Raw genomic sequence first — 16791 nt, forward strand, 5'->3', positions numbered from 1 at the left:
GATCAATTACTTAGTAAAGAAAATCTACCTAGCCTGTATATCAGAAGAATCAGATCTATGGCACTTGAAACTTTCAAAATTATAAATAACATGGCACCACCTGTTTTAAATGACCTAGTGTTTAAACGTGACTCTTGTTACCATTTCAGGTACACCAACTTATTAGAGATTCCCCAGGTTAAGTCATCAAAGTACGGTAGTAGCAGTTTCCGGCATGCGGCTCCAGTTCTGTGGAATTCCTTTCCAGAAAGCTTCAGAAAAGCGAGCAATTTTAATCAATTTAAGAGCTTAATTATGCACTGGAATGGTAAAGAATGTAAATGCTCAGCATGCAATGTCACATAGGCTCGCATAGCTGGCACACAGATCTGGAGCGGCATGCCACACTGCTTCCTTTGTTTTGTTCTTCGGCTGCTTGTGCTGTCCTTATTTCTGCTTTTGTATTTTATTTTTGCTTTTGTACTTTATGTTGCTGTAATATATTAGTTTGCCTGTGCCTGCTCATAGTTGTGTTGCTCATAGTTGTGCTGCTTTTCGCTATGTTACTAGTTTTATTGTGAGAAAGCTGCTGATCAGTTCACCCCAAATCTGATTTGAGATGATATTCGTTTTAAGATAAGTTTTATCCGGTCGCACTTTTGTGTTTCTTTTTGTGTTCAGTTTTTTATTTCCTTTTCTCTTATTGCAGTTTTAAGTCCTATCCACAGGAATAGATCAGCAGCTTCCTACACAGCTTTTAAACTCTCATATTGTTTTATTTGTGGTTGCAAATGTACGATTAATTTTGCTTTATATTGCTTTTGGTTTCCATCGATGCTTTATTAATACCTAGTCATTTTAAATAACTTCTTGCACTGACTCTGCTGCTGGTCCAGCTAATCTACATCCTTACATTGATTTGTCTGTTTTAAACATATTTTACCCCGTGCGTGCCACGATGATGAAAATATCATGACTTAAATTGCCCCTCCTAGTGCAACACCAGCAGGAAAGTAAGGAATTATGTCTACCGTAGATTAATTTGTGTTGTATGCCTTAAATTGTATCGACTGTTTGTGTATTTGTATTTCCTATGATTATGTATTTGTATTTTAATACCCAAGTAATTGTCTTTCTTTTAACTAGCTTCTTTACTCTTGTTTTACTGTTTACATTTGTTGTATAGTCGGTTCAAAAGCTTCACAGCTAATGTTATTTGTTATTGTCTTGCCGACTCAAAATAAAATTTATTTGATTTGATTTGATTTGGCTGAAATCACATTAGTTAAGTGTAACCGATACTTATTTCTATTGGTGTGTAACCGAAAGTTGCGGCCGATTTAACCTGAATTTGGCTGCTAACATCAGAATTAGAAATGTGATTTCTAGCACAATGAATATCCACGTGTAATAAAAAGCATATGATAAAAAAGGACCATTGGAGATATGGACATTGCATTTGTTAGTGATCCGTTAGTGATGGCCGATGGAAAGGGGTGATGGACGTTTCGTGCCACTACCAGTTCGTTCCACTAGTATAGGGAGGCATTGGACGTTTCGTCCCACTGATAATATATAGGCGCAAAGGTATGAATAATACCGTATAGGTTTGAAAGGATATCTAGAATTGAAATGAACAAAACGCGTACCGGTATTAATTTGAGTCGACTATTTATTTGACATATGCATATGCGATTTAATAGACTTTTAATACAATTAAACCGCTCTTGTTTTTCTTGTATCCCTTTAATTAAAATACGCTGCTGTCGTTAAGGATAGTTTGGGAGTAAAAGAAACAAATTAATTAATTATCACCGTTCAATTGAAATCGGCAGAGATGTGTTATATTATCGCCATATAACTAATTAATTAATTATCACTCTTTAATTCAGATAATATTCAGTAGAAAGATAAAAAGTGGTCAGCTTAGAAATATTTATTGACGGGTATTGTCACGTTTTTGTTTCATTTGCTTATCTCTTTATACGACTTTCGGACCGGTCGCTATTTTGGAGGCAGACAGCGATATTAAATGTGTTTTCAAATTATACAATATCTGGGCATGAATGACCCAATATTATCAGATAGCTCCACCCGTTCTCACGTTCCATTCGACAACGTCATGTCATGTGTAAGCGAGCTCAATGCTGATTTGCCAGCTACCATGCGCACTTCATTAATAATAAGGTCAAGCAATGTCTAATCCGGTACAGACCGGATTTCGTTAACTGTTCGAATTGCAAACACTTTCATTCAAACAAAGAGACAAATATAGAAAACCAGTCCGGATTAAAAAGGGCGGATGTTTTCAACGAAATTTTACTAGATTTTCGCATTTTCGCAATTTAGATTTTTCTTGAGCAAAATTTTCAATAGTTTTGCAAATGACTCAAATGGCTCACTACTTAACAGGGCTCGGACTGTCATTTGCCATTTGGGAAAGTATAGCGAATTCGGCTCTAGAAAAATATATTTTGCGAATATACTTAAATCTCGTTAAATTTCATTGATTACATCCACCATTTTAATCCGGAGTGTTTTTTAAAAACTATTTTTCTCTTTGTTTCCATGACAATTTGAAGCGCATATGGTAGCGGGCCAATCAACATTGAGTTCGCTATCGGGTAATATTGGGTCATTCATGCGCAGATAATGGAATACACACTTGATATTGTCGTCTGCCTACAATATAACGGCCGATGGCAAAAGTCTTATTAAAAATAAGTAAATGAAAAGAAGCTCTTTATAGAAAAAATAGACTTACCAATACACGTGCGGTGATACGGACGGTGCAGAAAAATCTTTACCAATTTCCTCTAATGAGGCAGAAGACTTGGAGCTTTATTTGATAATTACCTTTCAGTTTGGTATATGTCGGAGTTCAATGTCAGAAAAAAATTACAAAAAAAAACAAAATCCCTACCTACAGACCCACCCAAATTTACCAGGGTCGGGTTAGCCAAACAAAATTTTTTTTTAAGGATGGCCTTACAATACCAGTAACATGAAAAAACATCACAAGTTATAGCTTTTTTATTTTAATATTTATTTTGCTTTTTTTTTTATACAAGGACCAGGTATTTAGAAAGTGAATGCATAAATATATTGAAAGATGTCTTTCTATCAGCGTTAGAGATAACTTTTTAGCCATGGGGGTTAAAACTCCCACTTTTCAAAGCATGGGGGTAAATTGTTAAATTTTGCCTTGCTTGAAGGGTAATTTGCTAAAATGTAAAACAAAAATATAGCTGGGGTTCAGACACACTACTTTAATCATGTTAAACACAATTAACCATTAACTATGTGTATTCTTTCATAGTAGCAGGTTTCTTAAAGTGTTTTTTGTTTTTTAAATGTACTTGGTTTATAGGCTTCCACCACAGTGAGCCACGGAAAACTTTTTTGCCAACTTTCAACAGTTGGTTTATTAGTGTTTAAGTGTTTCCTTTTTTATTTGAAAACAGAGGAAATTAAATCATTCAGTTTCGGCCGTACAAAGTTTATCTTATGAATTTAAGATAAAAAAGAAGAAAGTTTTATACCTGTATTATTTTCTTAAATATTTGTAAATATTGCCATATCTGGTGCTGGTACATGTGTACAGGGGGTACATATAATCTGATTTAGAATCAGATTGTGATTTCATTGAGATAAATTATTACAAACTTCACATGTAGAATATAAACTTTTGCAAACTTCGCATTTGGATAAATTAAAATCCATATTGTTTTTAGTTCACCTGTCACAAAGTGACATGGTGAGCTTATGTGACCGTGTGATGTCCGGCGTCCGTATGTGCGTGCGTGCAGGCGTGTGTGCGTCCGTCAACAATTTGCTTGTGTAGACAGTAGAGGTCACAGTTTTCATCCAATCTTTATGAAATTTGGTTAGAATGTTTATCGTGATGAAATCTGGGTTGGGATTGTATTTGGGTCATCTGGGGTCAAAAACTAGGTCACTAGGTCAAAAACTAGGTCAAATAATTGAAAAACCTTGTGTAGACTATAGAGGTCGCAGTTTTCATCCAATCTTTATGAAATTTGGTCAGAATGTTTATCTTGATGAAATCTGGGTTGGGATTGTATCTGGGTTATCTGAGGTCAAAAACTAGGTCATTGGGTCAAAAACTAGGTGAAATAATAGAAAAACTTTGTGTAGACAATACAGGTCGCAGTTTTCATCCAATCTTTATGAAATATGGTCAGAATGTTTATCTTGATGGAATCTGGGTTGGGATTGTATTTGGGTCATCTGGGGTCAAAAACTAGGTCACAAGGTCAAAAACTAGGTCAAATAATAGAAAAACCTTGTATAGACAATAGAGGTCGAAGTTTTCATCCAATCTTTATGAAATTTGGTCAGAATCTTTATCTTGATGAACTCTGGGTTGGGATTGTATTTGGGTCATCTGCGGTCAAAAACTAGGGCACTAGGTCAAAAACTAGGTCAAATAATAGAAAAACCTTGTGTAGACAACAGTGCTTTCCACAGAATTTTTGTTAGGCGCCCCGGGGCTGATAGGGGTGGTCAGTGTCCGACAAATCCATTGCCCGGAGCCCGGGGGGCGGGGGCTACCAAAATTTTTCATCGGGCTACTGAAATTTTCCAGCTGATGCCCGCCGGACTACTATAAATCTATAAGAGCAGTAGCCCGGTTTATTGACAGACATACGTAGAATAAACACGCTGACCATGTGTTTGTACACTGTGTATTGCTTATAATCCGATAACAAAGTGCAATCAATTATCTAATCAGTCACCGATCACTTGCGGTAATGTCTTAAACAGTAACAGTGTATTTTAATCATCCAATCAGAATCAACATTTGTCGTCTGCTAATAATATAATGAGAGCCGGTTGGATAGTTGGCGCACATGATGCAACATCATTCGCAGTTTGGAATTCTTTGTTAACCGCAACAATGAGTAATAGCGACAACGTTTTTGATGTCGTTAAATATCCAAGGACGCCAAACATTAAATAAATCAAAACAATAGCGGATTCTTCAAAACGGTAACGAAACCGAAAAATGAATATTAATGACAACTTTGTGAACGCGGTTAACACCTGCTAATTAGTTTGCATTGTCAATTAATAATTGGATTAATCGACTGTTAATCAATAATCCCATATATGCCAGATTTATATTTTTAAAACCAAGTTATGGGTGGGTAATATAGATGATAAGAGTCATAAACACAAACGTTTGAAATTTTCCAAAGTGTCAAATGAATTTCGGCATATGGTTCTATTTAAAGATATGATGAAATAAGCTCCCAATCAGGACCGTTGTATTGAAACATGCGTTAATAACCTGCCACGGTTTGCACACGTTGTGTACAGCTATTTTAGGTTACAAAATTCTACATTTAAGAAATGAATTTCTTTGTCCTGATAAAAAGCGCGCGAAAATTGGCGTGGGTGTATTTATTTGTAAATAAAAATTTCGTAGCGGGTACAACCTTGAAATCATTTAATTTCCATTAAAAGTTTCGTTGTGAATTTCAACTAAAGTACCGGTGTATCTCTCGAATTATTTGGCATTGACATTTTCTCTTAATAAAATATCATGTAAACACGCTGTATCGTTACCGTTACGCTGTATCAGTTCCTTCATTATTGAAACAATTATTGTATTGTATACTGACTTCACACAAGTGTTGTAACATACGGATGCAATACGTAAATTCGGACAGTACTTTAAGTCGGACACAAGTAAATAAATGATTTAATTCTCTTGATTTCTTGAAACTCGGTATTTGTTGTTAAAAAGGGCAATTGCATTGATTAACACCATACGAGTCAATCGTATTGATAATCTAAACACTTTATTTACGTGTACGACTTAACGTGCTGTCTGAATTTCAGTACACATACATGTGCACATACATGTAATATCTACATGTAGTATATGATTTTCTTTGGTACATTTACATTTAAGTACACGGTGCCTGTACTGTAACATTAATTTACGATATTGACTGTGAACATCAGACTACTTGCTGTTTTATGTATATGTATGTATACATATTATGTATCGTATATGTAAATGAAGAAATAAAATAAAGATGAAAACCTGCCTCTCATCATTTTGTAGGAAAATTTTATGGGCTACCAAATATTTTTATTGGTAGCCCAGTGGGCTACCTGAAAAATAAGAAATTTGTCAGACACTGGGTGGTTCGGGCGTGGTGTCTACTCCCGACGCTGATTTTTTTTTATTTAACGTGTCAATTCACGTTCTGTGGTGCATTTTAACTCAAAGAAAAACAGCGTCAAAAGACGTCATTTGGTGCGCTATGACTCTTCAAGAAAATCCCCCAGTCATTTTAAAATATATATATTTTTCTTATATTTTATTGTTTTAAAACTTTCCAGTACATAGGTAATTATAGTAAAATCCCGACGCGAACGATTCCCCAATACATCCGTTTCAACCCGTCTCTATTACTGTATACTTTTCAAGTTTCTATTTGTTACCCGATAATCCCGTTTAATCTGTTTTTATAAATCACTTTCTGGTAAATATTAACGATAAAAGCTCTCAATTATTTCTATAACACAAACCTTGCCATTTTTCTTAAGTATCAAATAAATTGTAAGTGACCATTTATAGATTTGAGGAAATATTGCCTCTGAACATGCGTCAATCCCCTGATGTGTTGTGTGCTTGTAAAAACACTTAATATACGCACAATACACATGACGCGACGTTGTACATGCTGCATAATTTTCGCGCTCTTTTTGATTGAGAAAAATATTCGACACAAAATAAATTTGCACTGCTAATTTGAAGCAAGAATATTTGAACGTTCCCTTCTCAAAATAAAATACACTTTTTAACAAAATACGCTTTAAAAAGTGTATTTTTTCTGCATTTTTACCGAAAAGTGTATTTTTTCTGCATTTTTTTCATAATTAAGTGCACTAAAGTGCATTTTTTCTGTATTTTCATTATCTTTAAGTGTATTTTACTGTACTTTAAGTGTATCTTCTGTAGACAAAGTGCATCTTTTTATGCAATAAGTGCATTTTTTCAATGAAGTGCATTTTTTGTGCATATTAGTGTATCTTCTGATTTGCAAAAAAAATATTCTTTCTGTACAAGTGTAGTTTTAGTGCATCTTCATAAAAAAGAGCAACACTATAGCAAATAACTGAAGTTAAAGGACAGAGATATAGTGTTTAATAGGAGGATTGTACTGAATTCTTTTTTATCTTCACATAATGTTTATGGTCTTATTATTACAATTTGTCTGCTCATAAAATATGTGATTCAGTAGAGCAGCTTTTAAAGGGAAAAGTACAACTAAATCAGGCTGTGGGTAAATAATTAAAAATATTGAAAGTGTCAAAAAAATTATGTGGTCTTGCCAGAATCAATTATATCTTCACAACATAAAAAACAAGTATTTGAACTTTCTTACACTGATATTTAACCCCAATTCAATTAATGTCTACCACATTGACTATTAACATACATTTTAAAAGACAATTTAAATAATATTTATAATATTATATTTATTTCCTAACACCATTCAGTATGTTATATTGAAATATTCACAATTAAATATAATATGCTAAGTGTGCTGTGTATTATTCAATAAATATCAGATAAGATCAGGATCAGATAAGAGATCAATTAGCATCATAAACACTAATCCCTATCAGTGCTCCATCTAGCCAAAACAAAGGGGTGTTTATAGAATTTTGATTGGTTCTGGGACCATCTATTTGAAAACAAACCACTTTTGATTGGTTGGAGCACAGCAAGTTATTTGGAGCACAGGAAGTTATTTTTGTAAACAATTTGGTTTCAGCAACTTAAATTGAGCTAAATTTTTAGCTATAATTCAGCAACATTAATTCTAGTGTCAAATGTCTTGAAATTCTTTCAGCACACGAACTATTGTGTGATGAAAACAATGTGTATTTACTACAATGTGTAAATCAACAATAAGTTTGTTGCAAAGAAGATTCAAAGTGGGTGGTTAAAGTGATCAACAACTGCCGTTTTTGTTTTTTTGGAATGCTGAAGAACATCTGTAACAGGTTTGTATTTTCATTTCTGCATCTCTTTTTAATTAAATTAATTATGATCATTATCATATTTATGTATTGTCACTGGGAAATGTAACTGGATGAGTAAATGTAATGCAATTTTAAGGAAAAAAACACCATTTGAATTATTATGGCTGTATTTTATGGTTATTGTCATCTTAAAATTTATTTATACCTATTTCTTGTCATTAATGAACAGATTTCTTTCCCCCATATTTAATCAGAACTTTAATATTTTATATTTGAAGGTTAAACCCCAAGGTGAAATTTACATTGATCGGAAGATCCATTGGACAGAATGTGCATCATCGCCTGCCAAAAAAGGGAGCAAAAAGGGGACTACCTGATGTATGGACATGTATACCAGGCCAACTTGAGGGGAACAGGAGTGGGAAACCGTGCCCTGTAGCTTGTCCTTGACCAAGAAAAGATGGATTTGTATAGAGGTAAAACTATATAATAAAGGTTATTGCAATTCAAAGAAATCAAACTTCCGACCAGTCCACACAGCCAAAGGAGACCACATATATTAGTACATTTATTAACAGTATTTTCTATCAAACGTAATTTCTTTAAATTATTTATGAAAAGCGTTAAGTCACATGTGATCACGAGATTAAAATTCATACATGCCATAATTTTTTAGGTCCAAAGCGGGACATTCCATAAAAAATTGTCGGGACATTTGACCAAAAAGCAGGACACCTAAAACGATCTATCATTCCACGTTTACTATAGTCAGTATAGTACTAACAAAAACTCTTGATACTTTTATTCAAGACATAAAACATCTGATATGAAGCATGAAATCTTAAACATAACAATAACAGTTTTATTAAATTAGACAATAGCAAACAACGAAGATAATATTCATCTGTTTAAGAGTACAAAATCTAGAACATTACGACAACAATACTCATTATATTAATTTCAATGGCAAACATTAACGCAGGGGAGGCTATCCAGTTGACTGAAAGTACGGGTTACAGTACACTATCTACCGAACAGTTACATCAGTTACACACGGAATGCGCGGCCGTACACATTTCCGTATTTTGTTTTCTTCCTATATACACAGATTAAACTGAATTGTGAATTGTCAGGCGCTGTATTGGGGTAGTGTCAAACTGTCATGAATAACAACACGTTGTTTTTATTACAATAACACAAGACAAGATGGGTAACTCTGTTACTGTTTGTTGCGATGTTTTTTTAAGCATGTGTCCATGCGCAGTTTGTTACTTGTCAATTGCCGCGGCTTAATTGGAGTAGGGTCAAACTGTCATGCATAGCACCTCGTTGTTTTTAGCTTAATTGGAGTAGGGTCAAACTGTCATGCATAGCACCTCGTTGTTTTTATTACAATTACACTAGACAGGATGGGTATCACTTATTGGACTGTTTGTTGCGATTTTGGTATATTGCACATTCGGAATATCCCGCTATATTGGAACTAAACATTGAATGTAAAAGACTCATTTATGACGTAGCGTTAATTTTACAAAACAATTGTTTTGTAAACCGTTTCAAACAAATACAAAATAAACACATTTTCAACATTTATTTCATTATAATAAAACTATCGATAGCAATAAGCGACCACTATCTTGAAGACCACCATGGTGTGAATGCCTGATGAAATCAATAATTAGCCGCTAAATCGCTGATAAGGTGTCATAAACAACACTGGTGCACACGATAAGTAGAATCGGATTGTTAATTGGAGGGCAATAAAGGGATTAGCGGTGTTAAGTGTTAGCGAAACAGAGCTTGAATAGCGAATTTTATTGGGAACCTATACACCTTACATCGTTTTTTACGAATGTCGGGACAAATCGTCTCATGGCGGGACGGCGGGACAAAGGGCCCAAAAGCGGGACTGTCCCGCTGAGATCGGGACGTATGGCATGTATGTTAAAATTGCAAAAATAAACAAACAAAAACAACAAGCCAACAAACTTGTTTTGATTTAAATTTATGATATTTATAGCAACTGTTGAACAAGATTACCATAACAGCAATATTTAACACTTACATTATAAAATATCTTTCAGGACCTGATCTCAAATGAGATCATGCACGAGAAGCGCCTCGCAGACCATGACAGTAGTATTCAGACCTGATCAGCTGGTGAAGTGCTCTATAAAGGGTTGTTTATGAATGCATTCTTTGTAAGGAACAGTGTATAACAACAAATATAGTGACAGGGGCTAAGCTGCTAAATATTGTCAGCATGTATGCAGTGATTTTCTTTGGAAATTCAAAACAACCTGTACGTACTGGCTCTCAGAAGGGCATGTTTTAGCGCAATAATGAACAAAAAAAGGAAGATCTTAAAAATAAGGTATAGATTTATATAAATTTCATGAATACTGTTCATTTATCATATATTAGGATCCAGAATATGATTGAATTAAATGTACTGCTTTTGTCCATATTAAAAAGGAATTAATGTAATATATAAAAATCTAGTAAATGATAGGGAAAACATTTCAGCTTAAGGAGGGGAAATCTTTAATATTTTTGAAGTGGAAACCACCTGTATTTGGCTGTTAATCAGTTACCGATAATTAGGGGGGAGAAAAATCACTGGTATGAGCTTGATATTTTCAATTGTTAATTCCAGATGGGCAATAGCCCGTTTGAATCCTCTCTTTTATGTAGATATGTAACATTTGTTTTTGTTTTTTAAGGTTTAACATTCTAATAAAAGTGTGTATTTATCTATTGAATTGTACTTTTTGTTTTTTATGTATGTGTTTACACTAACCTTTCATTTAAAGAATGAATGCTGACTTCAAAATTCTGGGATTTTTTTTAAATTTGGTTAATTTTTAAGCATATTAATTTGAAGTGATGAAAAGTACACTTGAGCATATAATGCGCTTAAAAAATTCACTTCCAACACTTCAAAAAGTGTATCATTTGTATGACTGAAAATGCACTCAAGTGTATTAATGCGCTTAAAAATTCACTTTTAATATTGTAAGGTGTATTATTTGTATGACCGGGAATGCACTCAAGTGTATTAATGCGCTTAAAAAAATTCACTTTCAATTTTGTAAGGTGTATTATTTGTATCAGTGGAAATGCACTCAAGTGTATTAATGCGCTTACAAAAATTCACTTTGAATACTCAATGAAGTGTATTATTTGAATGACTGGAAATGCACTCAAGTGCATTAATGCGCTTAAATAATTTGCTTTTAATTCTGTAATGTGTATTATTTGAATGACTGGAAATGCACTCAAGTGTATTAATGCGCTTTAAAAAATTTACTTTGACCATGAAGTGTATTATTTGTATGTCTTAAAATACACTCAAGTGTATAAATGCACTTAAAAATAAACTTAAGCGCACTTATTATCATAATAAACGCACTTAAGTGTATTATTTCGTGGAAAAAAAATACACTTAAATGTATAAACACACTAGTAAAAAGTTTTTTTTTTAACAGATTAAAATGCACTTGTTAAGCCAAAAATACGGTGCCAATAACATGCGCATTAAATGCGCATTTAATGTGCATTTAATGCGCATTAAATGCGCATTTAGTGCACTTTTTCGAGAAGGGTTGCGCTTACATTTACATTCGGAAGTGTGTTTCGGATTAAAAACGTGTTAACATCGACTTACGGGAATGGGTTTTGGATTACAAATTTAATTATTTCCATTTGAGATTTCAACAAATATTAACAGTTGCGTTATGAATTCAACGATAATTTGTTTACGAGTTGAATAAATGTTTTGACAGAATTATGCATGAAATTCACGTTGTCCATCATCAGTCTTCCAAGTATCGATTATCGGACGAAACATTTACAAGTATTCGTAATTAATTCAACAATTTTTTTGTAAAGCGCATTACGTGTCAAATAAATGTCAGAAAAACCAGGTGAATCAGTTCTAAATGGACATGATGAAATATACATGTACCGGAATAAAATTGTTATCGCATAATTGTACCCGGGTGTTATTTGCACAACTTACTCGCTATAAGAAATTAATTGTTTACCACTTGCAATTAATTTCTCGTATTAATTATGAGTCATAGGTAACACTTGTTTACAGTAAAAAGGTGTGATGATGATGCCCGAAAACGTCTTTAATGTACTGTACTGTACTAGTTACCAGTTTTATATTACGTAAATGGTTTAACTTCTTGCTAATCAAGATGTGATAAACTCTTACTTCGTGCACGACGTCAATAAAAAATAATGGTCGATAGTTAACCCCGCCCTCATAAGCATTCGAGTAAGGGATTGGAAGATGAACATCACAGTTTGACGACTGGAAAGTTACCTGATACATCCTTGTAAGCATTTAAATGACTGTGTAATGTGGCTAGAATAATAGATACGCGTGTCTTATCAGTGGATTATCCATTACCCCATGTGGTGTTTATGGCGATTACTTGTGAGTGCTCTTTTAAAACAGGGAATATTGATACACTGATAGAGAAACCTTGATTTTGTTAGACAATCTCCACTTATTTTTTCTGAAAAATACACTGATCTGAAAATTTCAAGCGCCCAGGGACTCTTGATTTCGAAATTCAAGCGCCCCGGCGAGGTATCGTTAAATGGCCTGTGGAAAGCACTGGACAATAGAGGTCGCAGTTTTCATCCAATCTTGATGAAATTTGGTCAGATTGTTTATATTTAATGAAATCTGGGTTGGGATTGTATTTGGGTCATCTGACGTCAAAAACTAGGTCACTAGGTCAAATAATAGAAAAACCATCAACAATTTGTTTGTGTAGACAGTAGAGGTCACAGTTTACATCTAATCTTTATGAAATTTGGTCAGAATGTTTATCTTGATAAAAACTGGGTTGGGTTTGTATTTGGGTCATCTGGGGTCAAAAACTAGGTCAAATAATAGAAAAACCTTGTATAGACAATATAGGTCACAGTTTTCATCCAATCTTTATGAAATTTGGTCAGAATGTTTATCTTGATGAAATCTGGGTTGGGATTGTATTTGGGTCATCTTGGGTCAAAAACTAGGTCACTATGTCAAATAATAGAAAAACCTTGTGTAGACAATAGAGGTCTTAGTTTTCATCCAATCTTCATGAAATTTAGTCAGAATGTTTGTCTTGAAGAAGTCTGGGTTGGGATTGTATTTGGGTCATCTGGGGTCAAAAACTAGGTCACTAAGTCAAATATTAGAAAAACCTTGTGTAGGCAATAGAGGTCACAGTTTTTATCCAATCTTTATAAAATTTGATCAGAATGTTTATCGTTGTGAAATCTGTGTTGGGATTGTATTTGGGTCACCTGGGGTCAAAAACTAGGTCAATAGGTCAAATATTAGAAAAACCTTGTGAAGACAATAGAGGTTACAGTTTTCATCCAATCTTTATGAAATTTGGTCAGAATGTTTATCTTGATGAAATCTGGGTTAGGATTGTATTTGGTTAGTCAGGTGAGCGATTCAGGGCCATCATGGCCCTCTTGTTTCTTAATTGACCAGTATTCTAAATCTACATTTTTTTTTTCAGATTCTATGCGCTTGCTGGTGAAGGGTTGCACTACGTCAAAGAATTGAACAAAATCTATGCATATAATTTCACGCACAACCACTGGTCATAGGACGGTTATCACAAAACAAGGCTGCGTTCTTCCAAGTAGCCCAGGATAGCAAGAACGTGTACTTCAGCGCGAGTTGTAAGCATAGTTTGCTAATGGACATTTGGCATTTGCATCTTGACACCTTTCAGTTGAAGAAACTGGAGACAAAGCAACTCAGTGCGCCTTATTTTCACAGCGCCATAGTATTGCCTTTAGAGCACATGTACATTTTTGGTGGGAGTCCTAACTTAGTAAGGGATGGTGTTATTGCACCATAGATTCTATTTGCACTGCACAAGATCAGACTTCCACACTCTTTTCCAAGCTTAGTGGAAATCAGCTGGGAGAAGTTGTGCGTGATTTCCTGCGCTGAAAAGTAGCTGCTCTGCGAATCTGACTCAGATGTGTATGCCATGGCGTTTCATTTATCAAATCCATTGATTTTAAACTGGTGCATAGGTAACGGTTAACCGAAATGTTACGACATATCTTAGATCTTTGTTTTGGGTTTTTAACTCGCCAGAGCACAACATATTCATGATGAGCTTTTGTGATTGCCTCTGTGCGTTGTCTGTCATCAATAATTTAGCTCTCTAACACTCGAGTCCACATGTATTGTCCAATCTTTATGGAACTTGGTCAAAACATAAGTCCTAATGATATCTCAACTGAATTAAAAATGAATGTTTCCAGTTGGTTGAAAAACATGGCCATTTGGGGGCATGGCAGTTTTCCTCAAATGGCTGTAGTAAAGCCTTGTTAACACTCTCGAAGTCTTATTTATTCTCCAATCTTCATTAAAGCTAGGTAGAACATTTATTCTAATGATATCTGCTGAGTTCAAAAGCGTTTCCAGTTTGTAAAAAAAACATGGCCGTCTGTGGGAGGGGCATTTTTTTCTTATGGCTATTAGAAAACCTTGTTAACACTGTAGTCAAATTTTTTGCCCAATCTTCATGAAACTTTATCAACAGATTTCTTCTGGTTTGTTGAAATCCATGGCCGTCATGGGGGGGGGTCAGTTTACCTTGTATATGTTATTTTGACAATGAAACCTTGCAAACGCACTAATTTCCACATTTGTTAGCCAACTTTCATAAAACTTGGTCCGAACATTTGTCCTATAATCAAAGCTCGGCTTAGACTGAAACTGGGTTATAATAAATAGGTCACTAGGTTAAATAAAATCAAGTATACACTCTAGTTGTTAGTTTAAAAAGTAGCAAGAGACAAAAATATAAGTGATAATAGCCTTTGCTTTGATTTGTTTGCAAGTTTTAAATACATAGCAGCATTTGTCCTCACTACTTTGGGAATGATGCCAGTACCGGCCAAATTGGCAAAATTGGCGGCCTTTTCATCCAAATTTGGAAATTTATTAATTATGCTAACAACTTTAGAAAACGTGTACAAATAATAAATTGCATATTAACACGGAAGTGGTGAATGATTTCCTGCAAAATCCTTTCTTATCAACACTAAACGATGAGTTTATTATGCCCCCCTTCGAAGAAGAGGGGGTATATTGCTTTGCTCATGTCGGTCTGTCGGTATGTCGGTCTGTCGGTCGTTCCGTCCACCAAGTGGTTGTCAGACGATAACTCAAGAACGCTTGGGCCTAGGATCATGAAACTTCATAGTTACATTGATCATGACTCGCAGATGACCCCTATTGATTTTGAGGTCACTAGGTCAAAGGTCAAGGTCACGGTGACCCGAAATAGTAAAATGGTTTTTGAATGATAACTCAAGAACGCAAACGCCTAGGATCATGAAACTTCATGGGTAGATTAATCATGACTCGCAGATGACCCCTATTGATTTTGAGGTCACTAGGTCAAAGGTCAAGGTCGCGGTGACCCGAAATAGTAAAATGGTTTCCGGATGATAACTCAAGAATGCATACGCCTAGGATCATGAAACTTCATGGGTAGATTGATCATGACTCGCAGATGACCCCTATTGATTTTGAGGTCACTAGGTCAAAGGTCAAGGTCACGGTGACCCGAAATAGTAAAATGATTTTCGGATGATAACTCAAGAACGCATATGCCTAGGATCATGAAACTTCTTAGGTAGATAGATCATGACTTGCAGTTGACCCCTATTGATTTTGAGGTCACGAGGTCAAAGGTCAAGGTCACGGTAATCCGAAATAGTAAAATGGTTTCCGGATGATAACTCAAGAACACATATGCCTAGGATCATGAAACTTTATGGGTAGATTGATCATGACTCGCAGATGACCCCTATTGATTTTCAGGTCACTAGGTCAAAGGTCAAGGTCACGGTGACCCGAAATAGTTAAATGGTTTCCGGATAATAACTCAAGAACGCTTACGCCTGGGATCATGAAACTTCATAGGTACATTGATCATGACTCGCAGATGACCCATATTGATTTTCAGGTCACTAGGTCAAAGGTCAAGGTCACGGTGACCAGAGACAGTAAAATTGTTTCCAGATGATAACTCAAGAACGCTTTTGCCTAGGATCATGACACTTTATAGGTACATTGATCATGACTTGCAGATGACCCATATTGATTTTCAGGTCACTAGGTCAAAGGTCAAGGTCACAGTGACAAAATACGTATTCACACAATGGCTGCCACTACAACGGACAGCCCATATGGTGGGCATGCATGTTTTACAAACAGCCCTTGTTTAACCAAACATTTTTTTTAACTGAAGCCTCGCTTGAAAGTATTAACGGTCTTAATCAAGGCTCATGACACTCATGTTCCGTAGGATAACCTGCCTCTGACTGAACAAGGTTTGTGTCAGTAGACTTAACCATTGTTGAAGCTATGCTATAAACAACATATTACATGTATGCACTGGACTTAATATTAAATTTGATACATAATCCCCAATTTAAAAAGTCAGAAATGTATAAATGTGTATTGATAATCAGTACCTGTATTTTGTTTGGCTGTGTTCATTTTACACCGAAATTGGTAACATTTTACTGAACTAGTAGTACTGTATTAGAGTATGGCTCCATGGCACTGAAGATACGAACGGTTGTAAATCTGTTATGCTTGAATAACCCAGTGACACTATCAATGGATAGTTTCAGTGGTTTTGTGGCGTTGCTGTACCTACCACACTAATCAGTCTTTACGGTGTATTCCTCCGCTAAAAAATCGTGGCCAGTTTTTTAGGAGACTGA

At 35.0% G+C, this 16791-nt stretch overlaps 1 protein-coding gene and 1 long non-coding RNA gene across 2 annotated transcripts in view; one reads left to right on the forward strand and one right to left on the reverse strand.

The window, feature by feature from the left end:
• Nucleotides 1-15700, forward strand: part of LOC127876444 (ubiquitin carboxyl-terminal hydrolase 38-like) — a 553141-nt gene extending 537441 nt beyond the window's left edge. The window contains exon 10 of the transcript XR_008047865.1: nucleotides 15446-15700. The gene's annotated coding sequence lies outside the window, so the exon portion shown is untranslated. The remainder of the gene's footprint in view (nucleotides 1-15445) is intronic.
• On the reverse strand, nucleotides 9298-9689 carry LOC127876495 (uncharacterized). The gene is made up of 2 exons (XR_008047894.1): nucleotides 9387-9689; nucleotides 9298-9335 (listed from the first exon to the last, which is right to left on the reverse strand). It is a non-coding gene; the product is annotated as an uncharacterized LOC127876495 (long non-coding RNA).
• Nucleotides 15701-16791: the final 1091 nt, after the last annotated feature.

This window comes from Dreissena polymorpha, chromosome 4 (genome assembly GCF_020536995.1).
Source record: "Dreissena polymorpha isolate Duluth1 chromosome 4, UMN_Dpol_1.0, whole genome shotgun sequence".
NCBI lineage: Eukaryota > Metazoa > Mollusca > Bivalvia > Myida > Dreissenidae > Dreissena > Dreissena polymorpha.